Source organism: Megachile rotundata, chromosome 11, assembly GCF_050947335.1.
Source record: "Megachile rotundata isolate GNS110a chromosome 11, iyMegRotu1, whole genome shotgun sequence".
NCBI lineage: Eukaryota > Metazoa > Arthropoda > Insecta > Hymenoptera > Megachilidae > Megachile > Megachile rotundata.
Window position 1 is genome coordinate 6,240,997 of NC_134993.1, and position 22,626 is coordinate 6,263,622.

General features: G+C 35.9%; 1 protein-coding gene across 3 annotated transcripts in view; it reads right to left on the reverse strand.

Annotated features, from left to right (window-relative positions):
- LOC105662208 (protein-L-histidine N-pros-methyltransferase) overlaps positions 1 to 22,626 on the reverse strand; it is a 433,690-nt gene that overhangs the window by 4,367 nt on the left and 406,697 nt on the right. The gene's annotated exons all lie outside the window — the stretch shown is intronic.

The window sequence follows — 22,626 nt, forward strand, 5'->3', positions numbered from 1 at the left end:
AGTAATTCAATAATTTAATAATCTGTACTCTGCAACCGTGTAATAAATCTAATTGACGAGCAATTCCAAGAATAACAAACGCAATTTGCTAGCTAGTTATTTCGATGTGTGACAATAAAATATTGCAATGAATTCTACGTGGTATTCAATCCTGTTTCTAAATTAAAATTACTGTGTTTCACAACACTAATAAAGACTCGTACTACTTCTAAAATTGTTCTGCCCCTTATATGTTCCGCGCACTCTCTTATACACGAAAACTGCGGTCCGTCTTCCACTTCCAAAGGCTACGCGAATAATCCCTATGTCAAACTGGAAAAGAGAGTGATGAGATTTATGGTCAACGTGACAATGTCCATAGTCGTCTTCAACGGCCCTATTATTAACGCAGGCGGAAAACGAAAGTTGGAGTAAATGGACAGGAAGCTTACGGAATTATATGGAGTCTAATCATCCTGATCCTGGCAGATAATGGTCGTTGGGTTTGTCCCAAAAAGTGGGGATTCGTTCTCCATGAAATCATTGGAAAAACATAGAAACAGGGCACTAAGTTTCTGAGCTTTCAGGCAATAAGGAAAAGAGAAGTCGGACGACAAAAATAAATGTATTTTGAAAATTTCAACATTGTACTATTTTCTGTAAAGTCCAGGTAGCCTTACAAATTTCAAAAGTGGAATAAAAATTTATATAGTCCCGGATAGTCTACAATGGAGGACAAAAGTATTCGTACAATGGAAATATAGAAACAAAAAAGAACAATATTTTCTACATTATTAAATATTGCATATTTAATCATACATAGCTCCTTATTAAATATTACGCTTCCAGCGACAAATGATCCAAAACCGAAGACAACAACATCAAGTAGCACCTTGAAATGACTTGAAATTCACGAAACCTTAAGAAATCACCGGGACAGAATTATTTGTACACTTAATTATTGTTACAATTATTTTAGCAAGAATTTTATAAATCAATATTTTATATGATAATTCTTCCGGCAAATTACTTCGCGTAATATATCGGGCATTGACAACGAAGTCCGGTTCTATATTTCACTATTATCTTTTTAATATTTCTTTCAAGTATTATATTACGTTTTCGCACATTTCTTCCCAGTTTCGCTCATATATGTTTGATAGAACTTAAGTCAAGCAATTTTGCAAGAGTTGCTAACCTGTGGGGAGTATTGGTATTAACAATCGCTGACATATTATATATTTAATACACAGCTATACATGCTTAAGTATACTTAATAACATAGAAAGTATCGTTCTTTTTATTTCTATATTTCAAGTGTACGAATACTTTTGTCTTCTAACGTGTGTTCTCTGTGACTTTCTTCGCGATTTTCTGCATGACATTACCAGTGAAATTTCTGTGTGACCTTCGTATCATTCTGTATGACATTACTTATGATATTTTGTGTGACTTTATTCTTAATGTTCTGTATATACGTAATTTTCTCTGTGACTTTTACGTTTCTTTTTAAATAACATTTATTTTCCAGACTACTACATCCGCGATATTTTTATTGTTGGTAATGTAATGCAAGGTTGGCAATCCAGGCCGGTCTTGTTTTGTTTTATCACTGCGGAACGGCGTTCGTTCACTTCGCTGCGACTCCTGTATAAGGCGTTACTCCTTAAAGACTAGAGAGTAGAGTCATTTTCCTACTCGAGTCCTGCCATTTTCGGCGGAAGAAAAAATGTTATTGTTGAAAATAGCAAAAATAAATATACAACTATGTCGGTAATTTGCCAATAAATCGGTAATAAAGTTTGTATACTTATCTACCAACTATATGATACGGCTCGTTTAAACGAGATTCTCAAATGTTAAAATAAAATAATATCTAAATATTCCTTCTTCTCTGTTCTCTTAGTGATTACGATATTGTACTCGTTTATTAAAAGATCTTGCATTACATTTAAAAAGTTCCTTCCTAGTTGTTTCATGTTTTCAAAATAAATTCATTCAGTGTTTAAATAGTGTTAGTTGTGTTGATTTATATTAAATAGTTTTCAATATCTTATATAAAAACTATACTCCCATTTCCATCAGTTATAAATTATAATTTTGCTAGCCGAAAGTTTCCTTCCAGCCCGCGGTGACCATGTGACCTAATGTACCGTGACGAGACATGACTGGCAGCGTTTATGGTAGAGTAGCTTATTCAGCTACGCGCGTCTAAAAAGTATAAAATAATTTCACCGACTTACAGACTTCAGGGTAGGCTTAATTGCATATACCTAAACATCTGTGTAACGTCCCTGGGGAAACCTTTTTTCTTTCTACCGGCATCATCGCGACAATCTTCTATCCATCGATTAGAATAGCTAATTATCGACAGTAATTGCCAAAATTATCGACCGTATGTCATGTATCGATTACCATATCTATCAAATTCGACAGTCGGTAAGCAATAGTATATATATATATTTTTTCATTTATATTAATTAACTTATGATTTTGATTTAGAGTAGGTAATATCTTCCATAAGAGTAATTGAATATTGAGTTAGAATAATTAAAACAAGATAATATATTATTTTATTTTATTTTTCTAATAAATAGTTTTGTATACGAAATTTCCGTTACGCTATGATGTGCCTACGTGCCGCGATACTCGCCCGAAATCCTTGAGATCAGCGCTAATCCTAGAAAAGGATAGAATTACTATTTTTATTTACGGCATTTTCAGATATTAAATTAATTAATTAATTAAATCAAATTATATACGTAAAATCAGTCATTACTAAACTATTCATGGCCGGAACCACAATTATTTTCTTCAATTAAAAAGCTGTAAATCGAAATAGATTCGACTCTCGTAGAATTCGTACGCAGTTAATTAGAAAAGGATAGAAAATGTATTTTTCGCTAAAACACCGTTATACTACTATTTTAATATCAAATTGTTAGCCAGAAATTAAAGAGCGACATTTAAATCATAATTAAACCGTTCGATTTTATAATTAATGTATAATAACGAAGTTATATGAAAATTTAGATATTCTGACGTCACAGAAATTCCAGGAATTCGGCGAACCTGCGAGTATAAAAGGGCGAGCGAAACCCGTCTAAAATCAGAACAGTTTTCGCAGTCAAGCTAGTTAGAAGTCTCATTGCTAAGAATTTGAATTAATAAAAGAATTCTGTTCTCACTTAGCGTTATTACCGTAATCGATTACACCGCGTTAGATAGTAGAATAAATCTGTCTAATTTTGCGAAAGCGTATTTAGGTGCGTTTAGAGAATCTCACTTAGGTCGAATTCCTCGCAGCAGTAGATTATAAAGCGCTAATATTAATTAATATCGTCAAAGAACATTTATACAAATCAATCGTACAAATTGAGATAAATTTTGTCATTGCGATAGCTTCGAACACGAGAATCGAATACGTATAAAAGCGAAGTTAACTTTATCAGAGATCAGAATTAGATACGGTCCAATATAAAGTATTAACCAGCGAGTTTTATATCGTAAATTCAAGATTATCTATGTAGAACAGTGGAAACGGTTGTGCCGCGAATGTACTGCGAAAATTCGAGAACGAAAACATAAACCGCCGTCGAGCAAATTCGTTGCCGGCGAGCGTGTCGTTCCGTTTATGGGTGCGAGTGCGAGAAAGAGTGTGAGAGAGAGAGAGAGAATGAGAAACGCGTCGAACGTTGAGAAACGATCGAGGCTTCGAATAACCGAAGATTCGCGAATCGTTCAAACGCCAAAATCGAGAATGTTCGATCGTCGCGTAAATATAAGGGTGTGTCCGCGGTGCGAGCGTTAGAAGCTAGAAGAGAATAAGACGAGAAAGTAACGCGATACGGGCGAGTGTGTGCAAGTACGAATACGATTACGGTTACGATTACGATTACGATTACGATTACGATTACGATTACGATTACGATTACGATTACGATTACGATTACGATTACGATTACGATTACGATTTACGGCTCACGATTTACGGTTTACGAATTACGGATTTTTGGACTTTTGGACTTTTTTTTGTACTTTTGTTGCTTGTGCGTGCGTGCGTGTATATTTTTGTAAACTGTCGTGTACTTTTCGTCGCTCTTTTATCGTGTGTTTAAATAAAGGCTTAGTTCTTAAAAATACTAATCCTACATCTATTACATGTTGTTTAATTTTTCAAATTCTATTATTTCTATTATTATTATTATATCAAGATCTATTTAGTTTCTCTATTCTAATTAATCATTTATAATCTATATACTTTTCTTTATTTGTTGTTATTGTTATTTGTTAGTTTCATTTCTTATCGTTTTATTGAATAAATTTAATTGTTAAAAGATTTTGACCTGTGGATTTCACTCCTTAACCGCACACCACACGAATCCCACAATCTTTACTTGCGAAATCGAGTCGTTTAGGGGTAAAAGCCGCTCTTTACCTTTCAGCGCTTGTAACTAGCTGAACTTAGGTTCCAGAGTCGTTGCATCTGTATACAGTCAATGCTAATTGCTACCAACGCACAATGGTCCCAAATCGCAAAAAGCTGGCCAAAAGTCGAAAAATGAAGTATTCAATTTTTACCTTTTAACTATTGGGTTGGGTACACTGATACTTTTTATGACTTCAGTTCCAAAAGGCACAGTTGTCCAGTTCATCTACCTGCATTGGTATTTCAGTAGGAAATTGACTTTCGTTCGAGCAATACTTAGCGCGCAAATCCAGTAAAAATAGACTTCATTAGAAAAATTTGTAACTCAGTCCCCAGTGCATCAATTTTGATTCTGTAAAATGGAAAACACAGCTAAAGGTAAGTAGAATTCATAGACATATTACAAGATCAACTCTTACAAAGTATAATACAACAATTGAACAACGCTTTTTAATAAAAATTCAAGTAAGTGACGACCTCGGTATTTATAAAAAAAGGGAAAAGTTTATGAGTTAGACGGAGTTGGACTAAAAAACCAATTGTAGTATTTAGTTAAGACTATAATGCATCAGAATTAACAAAAAAATGCTGCCCATATCTGCCCCTTGAGTCTTAATGGACGTTTGAAAATGTAAATACTTGTGTTTGCCGCTGATTTATGCGTGTTCGTCTCTCTCTTTCTCTCTTTCTCCCTGTCATACAATTAGTCATTCGCTCACTATTTTTGTCTCCTTTTTTTCATACCTGCATAGAAATTACAAATAGGTGAGAGGTCAACATTCAGGTATACGTGACCCCCGGGCACATTATGCCGAAGTACAATTAAGCAAATAAACGTTGAGTTTAAGAATATTCAGCATCAGTTTTTTCATAACTTTTTACGAATATTGATATGGGCGCCACAGGATTATTATAAATATCGTTAAAAAAGTATAATATAAATCGGTCTATAGAATTTAACATTATAAATAAAAGATGTATTGATATGTTTGCGCGTGCGTCTATAATTATATTGTTGCTGGAAAGATTAAACTTGTTTAAAATATAATTTAGTATAATATTTATATTTATGAGGGAACGCGACATGGATGAACGTGCGAGTGAGAGAGTGAAAGAGAGTATACGTGGAAGTGTGTGCGAGAGAGAGAGAGTATGAACGACTGCGGGTGAGTATGTGTGCGTGTGCAAAGAACGCGTGAAATTAACAAAAGAGTGTGCATGGCCAAAAAGGCGATCTACGACGCGAACAGACCTGTTTCGGACGCGTTCATGTAAAGACCTATTGTCCTCAATATTCAATATTTATTATTCGTTGTATTAAATTCATTTTGTTAAAAGTTGAGCCATCTTCATTCGACCGTCCCTCCGATCCATTCCTACATTTATATTTCAGTTTCGGAAGAAATTACTCTATCAAAGAAACAAATATTCATTGCATTGAAAAGTAATTTGAATGGAACAAAAAGCAATTTAATAAACGTAATTAATTATTTTTTTCGTAATTTTGTCTTTAATTTGTAACCTCGAAAACCACTTTGTACAAATTTTCAGCTAAATAGAAGAATTCTTTCATATTTTGGTCAGTTTTTTTTTTTTTTTTTTTTTAATACTGAACGTCCGTATTGAATTCGCCATTTTGTTTTTCGTAATTTTTACTTTTGATTTGTAATGAGTGACCTCGAAAACCCCTAGATACGAAGTTTCATTAAAATTGAAATACGCCTTCATATTTTGGCCAGCTTTTTGCGATTTGGGACTACTGTGCAACGCTGCGAATCATGTGCCGCTACAGTTACAAACATTAAATCATTCCTAGGATTAGCGGGATACTATCGGAAATTTATTCGCAACTTGTCCAAAATTGTCAAAGCCCTAATCGAACTGACAAAGAAAGAAATTTGTTTCCATTGGAGTAACGAATAACAAACTGCTTTCGACAATCTCAAAAACAAACTATGCAGCGCACCCGTACTCCAATACCCCGACTTTACGAAGCAATTTACTCTAACAACAGACGTCTAACGAAGAACTGGGAGCCATCCTTTCCCAAGGCGGATATCCCTGCTGTTACGTGTCCCGAATCCTCAACGCGGCTAAGAAAAATTATAGTACAACCGAAAAGGAGCTATTGGCTATCGTTTGGACTATCAAACGACCAAGGCAACACTTCCTTGGACGAAAGTTAATCATCCAGACCGACCATCAAGCACTCAAATGGTTTAAAGACGTTAGAGACCCATCTTCATGCCTTATGCGATGGACACTCGTCAGATTGGAAGAATACGATTACGACATCGAATACAGGAAAGGCAAAGAAAACCAAGCCGCCGACACACTGTCCCGACTCTACCACCCCCCCAAAACACAGAGCCAACAATCCCAAATGGATACAAATTGATAAGAAAACATTAGACGAATTTGACAAACGTAAATGGTTACGCGTATTAAACGAATTAGTGAGATTAGAGATCTTCAAATTTAACAGATCATTCAACTCGAAACGATCCACATCCAACTCATGCTACGGTTCTTAACTACAACGATTCCCAACACCACACTAACTTTCGCCAGCAAACCACCTCGATAATATGCCGAAGACGAAAAGAATTAAATCCTACACGAAAACCACAACGCCGACAGTACACAACACCCAGAAGAAAACAGAACATTAGCTAGAATTCAGGAAAAACACTATTGGCCCGGGTTAGAAAAAATGTCCAGGAATTCATCTCACAATGCCAAACATGCCGACAAGAAAAATTAACACGCATATGACCCCGTGAAGAAACTGTTCGTACAGATACACTATTAGAACCCAACGACAAAATTTCCCTCGACATATTCGGACCCCTACCCAAAACCAAAAATAGAAACCAGTACATCCTATCGACACAAGATCAATTGACCAAGTACCTCCTGCTTGTACCTCTCAAAGATCAACAAGCCATCATGATTATCCCTGCCTTTCTAAACCGCTACATATACATTTTCTCTTCCCCAAAACATATTCTAACTGATTAAAGAGCTAATTTTGTGTATAAACTCATGGAACATTTCGAATAAGCGTTTAAAATTAAGCATATCAAAATTACTTCGTTTCACCCGCAATCTAACGGAGCGCTAAAAAGAACACAGGTAACAGTGCTAGACTTGATCCGAAAATGTACATCTGACCGGCAAAACGAATGAGACGAAAACTTAAAAAATTAATTTGCATGGGATATAATATTTCAGTACACGAAGCAATAGACACAACATCTTTCAAAGGTGTTTGCCTCAGCTCCCTCCATGATTAAAGAACTTTTCAAAATTTGGAAAAATAGACACAACGAATACCTTAGAAAAGCAAGACAAACATTAGACAAGAACAAAACACGTTATAAACGCGACTAAAAGACCGGAAAATAATACGAACGCAATCGATATTTAACATTGGCAACAAGGTTTTAATACATAATGATCACAAATCTAACAAATTAGACAGAGAATGGCTAGGGCTAACGATGATAACAGAAACTTCCCCGCCCACATACTTAATAGAATACGACAACGGACGAACACAAAGAATACATGGTAACAGGCTAAAACCTTTTGTTAGAGGATGACTATAGCCATACTCATCGGTACCAATATGGCAAACTCTATAAGCTTAACGCCGCTAAGTTCATCAAGTATTTTTTCAGGAAGAATCGGAACTTGCTTTACGTATCGTAATAAAGTAAAAATTACAATAGTTATTGATCCAAAAGAGATCGTGATGCACGGCTCGGAAATTGACGATTTACTTTCTAAACTAGGGATGTATTGCGAAATCACATGTAACCTACACGCGGTTATAGAATCATTAGCACGAAAAAGCCAACAACTCGACAAAGCGATCAGACAATTAATTTATTCGATGCATATCAAAAACAAGCGCGGATTATTGAACTTTGTTGGGACAATATCTAAAACTTTATTCAGAACGTTGGACGATAGCGATTTCGCACTCATAAACCAAAACATAGACAAACTATTCGACGGTCAGAATAAATTTACATGTGTCATAGCCAATCAAATCAACATGATTCGAAATATTTTCGATAACACGCAAATAAAAGCACTTGTCGAATTGAAATCCGCACTTAAGAGAAACGCCTACACTACCAACAAACTGGTACACATAACCAGCGAACTTAAAATCATAGAATTCATTATTTCAGAAACTCTAGACTAAATTCGCGAAGGCAAACAAGGGAACGTCAACCCGCAATTCGTCAAACCAGAACAATTTCTATTGGAACTGTCCAAATAAAGAAAACCTCCTTTATTAGTCACACAAAGCCAAAAATAGAAAATTACCAACTTCTACTATATATCAGCACGTTAACCCTAGCAACCATAAACAACAAAATCATCTACCAAATTAGCGTACCTCTATTAGGAGAAGAAGAATAGGATATCTGTTACGCTAAAATATTTGAAACCCGCGCGCTTGGGCTAGCTGCTTCTGAGCTTCTTAGAACGAACGCATAGAAAAAATGTTAGCGCCACTTAATGGGCGATGCAACGCCAACTCATAAGAGAGGGGGAAAAGGGACTCAGGCTTAGCTACGCGAGATGCACGCGAGTCAGTTTTTTTGTGCGTTACTTCAGTGGTTCTTCTTGCCTTATTCAGTTCAATTCGATTCGGTGATATTTTTCAACGAAACCCAACATTGTCTAATTATCAAGTATGTGATTCGACATATTCCCGAGATATTACAATAATAAAATTAGCGGTCGCAAGACCCGTAAAGGGGGTACGTCCAACGTACTCTCTTCAACTACACCCATGCGGTCATACTCATGACCCGTAGAGGGGTACGTCCATCGTACTCTCTCTAACTATACACACGCGGCCGCAAGGCCCGTAGAGGGGTGCGTCAATCGTGCTCTCTCCAACTACGTACGCAGTCATACTCATGATCCGTTTAGAGCAGTGCTCGGATTTAGTTGCACTTTTCGGGCCGATTTCGAGGTAGACGCCTACTGTGCCCTCACTCCCGCGCTAGACTGCCCACGTGACGTCGTGTGCTAGGGACGTCGTACGATAAATTTATCGGGATCCAGTCGTGATTAAAAATTTTGCTTGCACTGTTAATAATTATTATTTTTACAGATTATTAAAGTTATTAATACTATGTTTACATCTATAAACATCTTTTATATATACATATAATTACAATTTTGTCAATAGTTTTCCATATCACCCAAAAGGTACTACTGTTGATGCGTTGTTTTCAATTGGTTTTCCCTATAGGCCTATTCCACTAAGTAAGAAAAACGACAGTGACTCGGCAGGAAAGTCCAAACGACCCAGAAGATCGAAGGAAAATTAAAATATTTTCGATTTCGACTTTCCTGCTAAGTCACTGCGTTCTTCTTATTTAATGGAATAGGCCTACAGGGAAAACCAATTGAAAAAAACGCATCAACAGTAGTACCTCTTGGGTGATGTGGAAAACTATTGACAAAATTGTAATTATTATAACATGTATTATTGTTATTATATGTATATATAAAAGATGTTTATGGATGTAAACATAGTATTAATAACTTTAATAATCTGTAAAAATAATAATTATTAACAGTGCAAGCAAAATTTTTAATCACAGCTGGATCCCGACAAATCTATCGTACGACGTCCCTGGCACACGACGTCACGTGGGCAGTCTAGCGCGGGAGTGAGGGCACGGTAGGAGTGTACCGCGAAATCGGCCCGAAAAGTGCAACTAAATCCGAGCACTGATTTAGAGCTTGCGCCTTGCGCAATCGCCCTAGCTACACGCACACATCTCATACTCACATAAACAGATTAAATACACGATTTTCACGAGATTTTTTGACCACAAGGTCTTTTTCCTCGGGGTTTACCCCCAAAATTATCGTTGTTTTTTTATTTACCAACACCTGTTCTTTTTCATGAACAACGTGGCTTAGATACGAGGTTTGAGTCTCGACGCCTCATCAATATCAACAAGATCTATCCAATCCCACATAAACAGCAGAACATCTTCGTAGCCCTAGTTATAGAACATAACATTATATTAGAATCCATGATACAATACGTCGCCATAGACTCATTGTCAAAATATTTAAGAGACAAGTGTAACATCCCTGAATAATTTTCAAACTTTTATTCCGGTGTTATTTCCCTAATTATCGACTGTATTTCTCTCTTACCGACCGTGGCATTAGACAGATCAATTATTATAAGAATTTAATTAAACTGTCGGTAATAAATGTGTATGTTGTCTATGGAAAATTCCATGACGCTACGTCCTACGTGCAACGCCGCCAGCCCCGAAAATTCTGGTATGAGCGTGCAAGTCCTAAAGGAGGATAGAGATATAATTTCTATTTACAACTATTTCTATTAGGTATAAAACTTATTAGTTAACTAAATCAATCAATACATATAAAGTTTACTAATATTATGCTATTCGTAACCAAAACCAAATATTATTTTCTTGAATTAAAATACTGCAAATCGCAATGTTATACTATGGAAAATTCTACGAGCATTGTATGCTTATACGTTTAGACCCGGTCCTTGTAGAACTCGTGCGCAATTTATAGAAAAGGACAGAAAATGTATTTTTCGTTAAAACACCATTAAATTACTATATTTTGTATCGAAACGTTAGCTATTAATCAAAATGCGATATTAACAATGTAATTAAATCATTCGCTTTAACAATTAGTGTCTAATTAAAGATTTATACAAAAATTGTATACTTCGACATTATGGTAGGATTCCAGAAATTTGGCAGGCCTCCAAGTATAAAAGGCCGAGCAAAACCCGCCTGGATAGCAGAACAGTCTTCGAAGTCGAGCAAACTAGAAGTCGTGAATATGTATAACCGAAACAATTTTCGCTGTTAAGAGCCGAAAAGATTCTTAGTTCTTGATTGAAAAGCGGGAATACGCCATTTGGATACTTGATCGCTGGGTTGTTATAGCAACTAGCGAATAGCAGGCTCCCCGTTCAAGCGGTCTTGTATCTGAAACTCCGTTAAGAGAGTGCTATGCTCAGCCCTAAGAAAGACTAAGACATCAAACCAAGAGCTCTCAGCTACTCATACATAATTGTTATCGAATTACTAACGTGTCTTCAGATTCTCGGAGCTCGCTCTGGGTAGTATTGTAGCTAGCGTACAGCAGGCTCCCCATCTGAGCGGCTTGTGTTTCTGAAGCCCGTGTTTTTTGGGTGACAGTTAAATAATTACGACTTACAATTACAGTCAATTTTGATTTGCTACCCTCCTGGACGTATATAGTTCATCTGGCTCTGGGTCGTTGGGTTGTTTTAGCAGCTAGCGAACAGCTGGCTCTCCAATTATGCGATCTGATTTTGGGTGTCAGTATGCGCTTTGACAAAAAGGGCCATGGACAATTAGTTGTCGAGTCAAATTAAAAAAGAGTAATTGTTCCGAGGAAAACTCATTACCTTTCAACAAATTTTAGAATTTGAATCAGTCAAAGGATATTGTTCTGTCACGAGCGTATTTTCCGTAATCGACTACACCGCGTTAGACGTGTAGATTAAATTATTAATCTAGCCTAACTTTGTAAAAACGTATTTACATACACTTAGAGAGAGAATCACACCTAGGTAGGATTCCTTGCAGCGGTAAACTATAAACGTGTTAATTTTGTTAATTTTGGAAAAGTGTAGTTAACTTTAAACGAGAATCAGACTTAGGTACGATTTGTCGTAAAGTATTAACCAGCGAATTTCATTTTGTTAGATTCATTTTACATTCTCTAATTATGCACTATTTCATTTTTGAGTTCCTGCTATTAAACAATCAAAGTTTATTTAGTTTCTTTTGATCTAGTCGATCATTTATAATATATATACTTTTCATTATTTTTGTTGTTATTGTTATTGTTATTTGTTAATTTCATTTTTCTTATCGTTTTATTGAATAAACCTTATTGTTGAAAGATATTGACCTGTGGATTTCACTCCTTAACCGCGCACCACACGAATCCCATATTCTTTAGATTTAGTTATTTGCAAAAACGAGTCGTTCAGTAGGTAAAAGCCGCTCTTTACCTCACGAGCTCTGTTAACATCTGAACCTAGGTTCCAGAGTCGTTACACAGTGTTACGCAGATAGGAAATGAAAATTCTCACTGTAAGAGAAATTAATGTATACAGTACACTATTCTCTTCATAAGGGACTATTGGATTATTTGTTTAATAAAAACCAATCCATGTGTAATAAAAGAAAGTTTTACAGCGTAAATAATTTATATCCACGTAAACAATTTGAGATATTTATATAGATTTTTCTTTAGCCTAGTTTTTTGTTACACCACTTCAGTGTTAATTTTATTAATTTAGATCTTCTACATACAGTAGAAATAATAAAGAAACGTTTTATATGATTAAATTAGTACGTAAAGAATTATTTCTTGAACCTATTTCCAATAGGGACCGTTTACATTATGCCAGTAAGCCATGCTAGTAACATGGGCTAGTAAATAGTCCATATTTTTGCATTTCTTATTTTGCCTGTACTAGATTTGTCGTTAAAAAGGGAGACAAGCAACGAAAGAAACCATTTTCTCTTTCTACCAGGCTTGATATAAGCAAGGTAAGAATCATAAAACTTATTGTTAGACTACTTACTAGCACACATTACTAGCACGGCTTTTTGGCATAATGTAAACGGTCCCTAAGTGTGATTTCGAATTTGAAGTTTCACATTTATAGAATAGGTACTATATTCTTTGTAATGAGCCGAATACAGAAAATCATGAGTAATGAGTAAAAAAAATAGAGTCTGAGATTTCAGACGATCAGCAAACATGAAAGGTCACGTTTGAGTACACTCTTTTAAATTCAAAAATTAAAATTCTTTATTTTTCGTTTTTCGTGAATAAAACTTGTACCATTGTGTTCATCTCGTTTTTCTGACTAAAATGATACTAAACACGATATAATTATGATTATAATTACTTGTGTAGCGAGCTCATATGAGGAATTCGTATTTCTGCCGTAAATGTAAAGTTCGTTGTAAATGTAAAAGTCCGCAACCTCTATAGTTTACTACACAAGTTATTATGATAGTAAATTTATCGTGTTTGGTGTCATTGTAATCAGAAAAACGAGGCTAACAAAATAGTAACAGTTTCGCGAAGAAATAATAAGAAATAAAAAAACTACAATGTTCTCTTTTGCTTGAATTAGTACGAGTCTCATCAATATCCGATTTTCGTCAGCTGAGTAAACGATTGCGTTTAAGGCTTGATTGATTTCGAAGGGGATCCAACCAGAAATAGTGGAGAAATTCTTGTTTTAATGGTACAGATTTTTTCACACTTATAGAGAGAATACTGTATACATATGTAAAATAAAATAATTTTAAGAAAAAAAATACACCGACTTCGAAATGCACTAAAAAGTATAAAATAATTTCTATTTCCTAATGAAGTAATTTCTATTTCATTCAATCATACAATTACGTAACAGATATGAATGAAACCTATTTACTCGTTAGGTATTATATTAAATACATTTCAACCTTTTCGGAGGCGGCGCAAAATTAAAAGATTATTTTGAATATGTTATTTAATTTTGCGCAGCCTCCGAAAAGGTTGAAATGTATTTAATATAATACCTAACGAGTAAATAGGTTTCATTCATATCTGTTACGTAATTGTATGATTGAATGAAATAGTAATTACTTCATTAGGAAATAGAAATTATTTTATACTTTTTAGTGCATTTCGAAGTCGGTGTATTTTTTTTCTTAAAATTATTTTATTTCACGCTTTTTATCGGCCGACAAGACGTGTTTGTAGAAACAGTAGAAAATCAGCGATTGCATGTTGACTCATACACCACCAGGGACACGGAGGCATACGTAGAATTCAATACATTAATAACAATAGTTTTTCGCTAATAACTCGAAAACTAAAGCTTCCCCTTAATTGCGGATAAGGAAAAAGTTGTTCAGAATCGTGCCCCTGATAACATATTAAAAGGACATTAAAATCGTCCAAAGTTGATTTCAAAACTTTTCAACAATTTTTCGCTAATATCTCGAAAACTAAAGCTTTCCGCGAAATTTTTATATGAACAAAATTGTTCAGAATCATGTCCGTGATAAGATATTAAAAGCGCACTAAAATCGAGAAAAGTTTATTTCAAAAGTTGTCGGTTTTTTTTGCAATAACAACACTTTGCAATTAAAAAATGAAAAAGTTTTTGATAATGGTACCAATGGGGAGTCAGAACCTACTAGATGCAAAAAAGGTTTCGTTCCGATCGGTGCATCCAGCTAGGCGTAATCAGCGGGCACACATAGAAAATAATAAAAAAAAAAAAAAAAAAAAGAAGGAAAAAAAAATATACTGATCGAATTGAGTAACCTCCTCCTTTTTCGAAGTCGGTTAATGACGGACTTAGCCCTAGGGGATTTTTTCAGAAGACGGTACAAACGAACCCTTTGAGGTACAAACGAAAGTAAAAGTAGTACAAAGCTCCACAAACGAATAGGAAACAGCACCCCCAAGAAGATTTAAAAAACTCCCAAAATTCACGACGTTACCTCTAGAGAATTTTTTCAAAAGGCGGTACAAACGAACCCTTTGAGGTACAAGCGAAAGTGAAGATGGTGCAAACGGGTACAAACGACTAGGAAACAGCATCCGCAAGAAGATTTGAAATATTTTAAAAAATGGCGAAGTTACCCCTTGGGGGTACTTTCGAAAGGCGGTACAAACGAAAGTGAAGGTGGTACAAAGCTCTACAGACATCCCTTTTTATGATGGTGTTGAAAGAAATAAAAAATGTTAAAGTGGGGTGCTGGGGTATTTTCACCTCTTAGGGTACAAACGAAAAAAAAGGTGGTACAAACGGGTACAAACGAAGCCGAATACGATACAATTCAAAGGAATACAATTTTTAAAAGTCGGGTGCCAAGTTCAGGTAGGTCTGCGTGAGCGGCGGCCATGTGGCTGAGCCAATGTTTATTAGAGTGCTTGTAAACGGTATCGAGATTAATATGAAGATAGACACGGGCACTTACGCAACGGTTATTTCAAAACAGGTTTTCAATTGTTATTTTAAAAATATGAAAATATTTGGAACAGGAATAAAGCTCCGTGCATACCATAATCATCCTTTGTAGCCTACAGGTAAATTGACAAATTTGACAGTCAGTTTTAAAAATAAAACTTACGAACTAGATTGTTTTGTTCTGCCAGGTAGCGGACCTACGTTAATAGGCCGCAAGTGGCTCGCAGCATTCGGATGCTGGCCATTGCGCGTTTTTTCAGATGACTCGTTTTTTATAAATAAAATAAACAAAAGCGAATTAACCGATTATGTTATTAAGAAGTATAAGTTTCTGTTTAGCGACGCGCTAGGGGAATATAATAATAGTAAAAGTAAAATTTATTTAAAAAAAAATACTAGACCAATTGCTTTAAAATGTAGGCCTGTTGCACATGTGTTAAAGCCAATAATCGAAAAAGAATTGGATAGATTAGTCAAACTAAAAAATATAGAACCAAAAGAAGTTAGTGAATGGGCAATCCCAATTGTACCAGTTTTTAAAAATAATGTAAGTATCCGCATTTGTGGCGGTTTTAAAATGACGCTGAACCCGTTTATTAAAATGGATAAATATCCGCTACATACTACTAATAATATGTTTGCAAAAATGCAAGGTGGGTGTTCTTTTTCTGAGTTGGATTTGACACATGCCTACATGCAGTTCTCAATAGACGAGGAATGTAAAGACTTTTTAACAATTGTAACGCACAAAGGTTTATTTAGATACACAAAAAACAGAGGGTGTGTCGCCGGCTTCGATAGACGTGCAAAGGAAAATGGATGAGTGCCTAAGAGGTGTCGATAATGTAATTGCTTATATAGATAATATACAGTAACAGGGCGTACGGAACAAGAACATTTTGAGAACCTTAGAAAACGTATACCAGAGGTTAGAGGTTAGAGGAATGTGGGTAGCGAGCAAATAGGGATAAGTTAAAACTTTTTCAAAAAAGAATTGAGGTATTAGGATTCGTTATAGATAAAGAAGGGTTGCACAAAGCTAAATTAAAAGTCGAAGCTATGATTAGCGCACCGCGTCCGAAGAATAGTAAGGAATTAGCTTCGTTTTTAAGCCTAATAAATTTTTATGCTCGATTTTTAAAAAAACAGATCAGATAGGTTAAAACCATTATACGATATAGCAAGCGCCAAAGATTTATTTGGAACGATAAATGTGAATTGGCATTTAATTGGGTAAAAGACGAATTGATTTCGCCCCGCGTATTAGCGCATTACGACCCGAAAGAAACGGTTGTATTGGCTTGTGATGCTTCGGATTACGGGTTATCTGCGATTTTATCTCACAGATATAAAGACAGTTCTGAAAGGCCTATAGCTTACGCGTCAAAGAAGATTGCAAAGAACGAATTAAGCCGTGCTATAATTGATAAAGAGGCTATGGCAATAATGTTTGGATTCAATAGATTTTTTCAATTTATTTTTGGCAAAGAAATCATTTTACGCACGGATAACAAGCCACTACAGTTAATCTTAGGCCCACAAAAGGGTATACCAATAACAGCTGATACAGTATTCACTCCGTAAATGTTACTTTTGCCGGTCTTGATTGTAACATTTACGGTAGAGGTCCTACATTTTTTGTAGTGTGCTGAACGTAGAAAGAGACAGCGATACAAAAGACAAGGAGGGATAGAATTTTGAGCGTTCGGCAAACATGAAAGACTCGTGCGTGTTCTGTCTTTTAAATTTAAAAATTAAAATTCTTTATTTTTGGTTTTTCGTCAATGGAACTTTTACCATCGTATTTGTCTCGTTTTTCTGATTAAAATGACACCAAACATGATATGATTACGATCGTAATTACTTCTGTAACAAGCCATAAAAGTTTGGGATGTAACATTTACGGTAGAGGTGCGAATTCCTTCTAAAGGCTTGCTATACAAGTAATTATGATTTTAATTATACCGTGTTTGGTACCATTTTAATCAGAAAAACGAGACGAATACGATAATCAAAGTTTCATTCGCGAAAAACCAAAAATAAAGAATTTTGATTTTTAAATTTAAAAGACAGAACACGCACGAGTCTTTCATGTTTGCCGAACGCTTCAACCTTCTGCCTCTCTTTCTTTTCCATTCGCCGTCCTCTTTTATGTTAAAAACTTTAATCACTCGTTACACACGCAATTGTTAACGTAATTATATCATGTTTGGTGTCATTTTAATCAGGAAATCTAGACAAAAAGAACAGTAAAAGTTTCATGAAAAAATAGTAAGAAATAAGAAAGTTACAATCTTTTCCTTTGCTTGCATTAGTATGTGTCTCACCGATATTCGATCCTCGTCGTTTCGGCGATTGATTGTGTTTCATTCTTGACTGATTTTAAGGGGGATCCCCCCAGTAGTGGGGATAGAATTTTAACATTTACGGTAGAGATCTTTTTAACATTTACGGAGTGAATACTGTAATAGATTCAAGCGATGGGCGTATTTTTTGTTAGGGTTTAGATATAAGATTGAGCATGTAAAGTCAGAAAGAAACGCAAATTGCGATGCGTTATCAAGGTTACCGATAGATGACAAAACGGAAGTGCCGGAAACGGATTTCTCAAACGTAAACTTTCTCGAAAAAGGCATTATGTCGATAGACAGTAAATTGTTGACGGTACAAACTAAAAAGGATGCTACGATAAGTAAAATAATAAAATTTGTTTTAAACGGCTGGCCTGAGAATGGAAAAAAACTTGTCAGACAACGAGAAATGTTTTTACACAAAGTGGTATGAATTTACAGTAGAAAAAGGATGTTTATTTTGGGGGTTAAGAGCAGTGATTCCAGCAGAAATGAGATAGTTAATATTAAAAGAACTACATGCATCTCATTTAGGAATTGTGAAGATCAAAATGTTTGCAAGGTCGTATGTTTGGTGGTCATTTATTGACTCATTGTCAGATATAGAGAAACTAGTAAAAGAATGTAAAATCTGTTCAATTGAACAGAAAAAACCTGCAAAAACACCATTGACTACATGGCCATACCCAAGAAAATCATGGAACCGCATACATTGCGGTTTTCTAGGCCCTGTAAATGACAATATGTTATGTGTGATTATAGACGCTTTTTCCAAATGGCCAGAGGTCATAAACTTTAAACAAAGCACAAAAGCGCATAGACTAATTGAAGAATCTGAACGTTTATTTGCGCGATTTGGCTTACCGTTGCATGTAGTAACCGATGGTGGACCGCAGTTTAGAGCACTAGAGTTAACTGAGTTTTTTTAAAGAAGGGGTGTAAAGCATACGCTATCTCCTCCATATCACCCCGCATCGAACGGTGCAGCAGAAAACTTTGTGGGGACGTTTAAAAACCACGTATTAAAAATCATGAACAGGGGAGAGTCGCTGGAGTCAGCTGTTAACATTTTTCTGTTCGATAACCGCAATATAGAACATTGCACAACGCAACGGGCAGAAGTCCGGCTTATTTGATGTATAAACGCGAACTGCGAAACAGATTTGATTTGTTAAAACCGAGTTTAGACGCCACTGTCGAGAAAAGTCAAAGATCGCAAATTGTACACAGGCGCGGGAAGCGGAATGTAAATGTACGCGTAAGCGATGATGTAATGATCGATAATTTTGCAAAAGGAGGTGAACCACGTATACAAGGTACGATTGTAAAACAACTGAAAGGGTTTGCGTTTCCCTGATGCCCACCACTGGTGGCGCTGGCCTTTTTTCTACGGCGTAGCGTCGATATAGCGAGTCTTACCTCGTGCGATTCGAGTGTTCGTATCTGTATCAAAATGTTGAGAATAGTTTTTGTGTATTTTCTATTATAAGTTATATTATCATTATAATAAAGCCTAATACTAGTACTACGACCTGTTGTGACTTCCCACTTCATTGGTTATGGGCCCAGCGATGCCAACAGGTCGATCATAACCTCAAAAAGTAAGCCACGTGGTACTACAAAATTCGGTAAGTCAGACCAATTATTAAAGCAAAGATAATAAATACTCAAGAAGATGGCTGACAACGATAAATCGTTAAATTTCCAAATTGCGAAATTATCAGATAGCAATTACCGAATATGGCGTATAGAAATGAAATGGTACCTCAAAGGTAAGGGTCTATTAGACCACGTGCTTAATAAAATTGTACTAGATAACCAGGCTACAGCTGAACAAAGAAGAATATTCCAAACACAAAATGATAAGGCAATAGCAGCAATAGGATTGCACATTGAACCCGATCAACAGGTGCATATTGAAGACTGCACGAGTGCCCATGAAGCTTGGAAAGCGTTAGAACAGGTACACCAACCAATATCTAGAGTTAGAATATTACAGTTAAAGAAGCAGCTCTATCAATCTAAAATGAAAGATGATGAGTCGATGACATCATACATATCCAGAATCAAAATTATAGTGAAAAACCTCAAGGAAGCAGGGTGCGAAGTCAAAGATGACGACACTGCCTATATTTTATTAGCAGGATTGCCAGACGAGTATGAAAATTTGAATATGTCCTTAGCAAATCTGCCAGATGAGAAGTTTACGTCATCAGAGGTATCTAAGGTGCTGATAACAGAATACGATAGACGTAAATCAAGAAGTGCAACTACTAATGAAGAGACCAAGGAAGCACTCAACGTTGGAAGAGGATCAAAACAAGCAGCACACAGGAATACATATTCTCCAAGTAAGTCTAAACCTCCTTTTTGTCCTCATTGTAGAAAAACAGGACATAACATCAAAAATTGTTGGTCAAAGAACAGAAACAGATATCAGGGCTCCCAACAAAAACAAAATTATCATAAAAAGGAAAATAATGAAGGATTTTTAGTGTCATTGAATCATATAGACATGGAAGACACATGGATTTTGGATAGTGGCTGTACGCACCATGTGTGTAAACGCAGAGACTGGTTTACAACGTTTAAAAGGACACAATTAGAACCCATCAATACAGCTGCTGAATCAGATAGTCAGAATAATTTTAAACTTGAAGCAGAAGGGATTGGTGACATAGTGATTAGAACATTTGTCGGAAAAAGAACATATGATATCACTTTACATAATGTATATTATGTACCTCGCATCAGAAAAAATTTAATATCAGTTTCCCAAATTGAAAGAAGAGCGAAAGAAATAATTTTTGAAAATGGAACAGCAAGGATATATGACACAAGAAATAAAAGAAAACTTATGTGCACAGCTGACAGGAAAAATGATTTATACATAGTACGTGCAAAAACTCTTACAAACCAGACCAGATCATTGGAGTCGCATAGTTTAACTGTGAGAGACAGTACGCTCTGGCATCACAGGCTCTGCCATATAAATAAGAAAACAATAGATAAGACGGCAAGCCAAGTTCGTGGATTGGAGAACACGACGATACCTGAAGAAGCATGTGAAGATTGCTATATCGGTAAATCGACAAAGATGCCATGTCGCAAAATTGGACATAGACAATCTAGAGACATCTGTGAATTAATTCATTCCGATATTTGCGGACCCATGCCAGTGAATTCATTGAGCGGAAAACGATATTTCGCAACATTCGTCGACGACTATTCAAAATGCCTCACAGTTGTTTTTCTGAAATCGAAAGATGAAGTTAAACAACATATTAAAAAATATATAGCCAGCGTGGAACTGGAAACAGGGAAGAAAGTAAAAAGATTCCGGTCAGATAACGGAAAGGAGTATTGTAACGAAGAACTAAGAAATTATTTTGAGGAGAAAGGAATAAAACATGAGAGGTCAAATGTGGAGACCCCACAAATGAATGGTATAGCGGAACGAGTAAATAGAACATTGCTCGACCTTACAAGGTCAATGTTGAAATCGGCAAAGTTATCGCAGAGATTTTGGGCAGAAGCTGTTGCTACAGCTGCCTATGTTAAAAACCGTGTAACTCATTCCTCCAACAACGATAAAGTCCCACTTACAATTTGGTTAGGAAAACCTCCAAGTGTGAGACATCTAAAAGCATACGGATCGCTAGCCTATGCTCATCTACCAAAACAAGGGCAAAGAAAATTAGATGACAGAGCAACACCATGTGTGCTCGTTGGATATGCAACACAAACGAAGGGTTATCGTTTGTGGTGTCCAAAAAGACGAGACGTAATCGTAACAAAGCACGTACGTTTTATAGAAAGTAAAATGGGATATGAGTGGCTGCATCGCGAAAACACGAACAACGAATACAACATTCGTCAATATAATGAGATTTGGTCAGAAGACGAAGAAACTGAGCTAGAAACAAAAAATGTTGATATAGAAGAAACAACCCAGATTAGAACCCCGTGCAGAGATCACCCGACTGACGAGATAGTGGGGGTAGATAACGCTCGATCAGCAAAGAAACCTGGGAGACCGAAGAAAATTATTAGAAACCCATATGGTCGAAAAGGGAAACCTAGCCCTTATGCAGATTCTACGATTAATCCAGGAGAAGAGGGAAATCGTAGTATTCAAGAAGACTCCGAGACTAATTCAGAAGATGGAAATAGTCAAAGCATAGAATTAAACCTCATGGAAATTGTGGAACCAAATACTTTGCATGAAGCCTTGTCCTCACCCCAGGCAGAGCAGTGGGAAAAAGCGATGAAGGACGAAATGGACAGCCATGAACAGCGTAAAACGTGGACAACAGTAAACGACGTGCCATCAGAGCAAAAGATCGTAGGTAGTAAATGGGTATATAAATTAAAGAAAAATTGCGAAGGTAAAGTATATAAATTTAAAGCTAGATTAGTCGCGCAGGGATTTACCCAACAAAAAGGGGTTGATTATCATGATACCTATGCCCCAGTAGCTAGTTTTTCAATAATAAGATTGTTATTAAGTGTTTCCAGTTCATTCAATTGGTACACCAGGCAATTGGACATAAAATGCGCTTATCTTTATGGAAAACTCGAAGAAGAGATATTTATGAGATTAGCTCCGTCAAAGAAAAGGGAAGAAGAAAAGATAGTCAAGCTGAACAGACCTATTTACGGACTCAAACAATCAGGTAGAAACTGGAATGCTGAGTTAGATAATTTCTTTGCCGAACAAGGGTTTGATAGATTACGGTCATCAAATTGCGTTTATATAAAAGGATACTGGACCATAGCAATAATATATGTAGATGATATTTTCTTGTTCG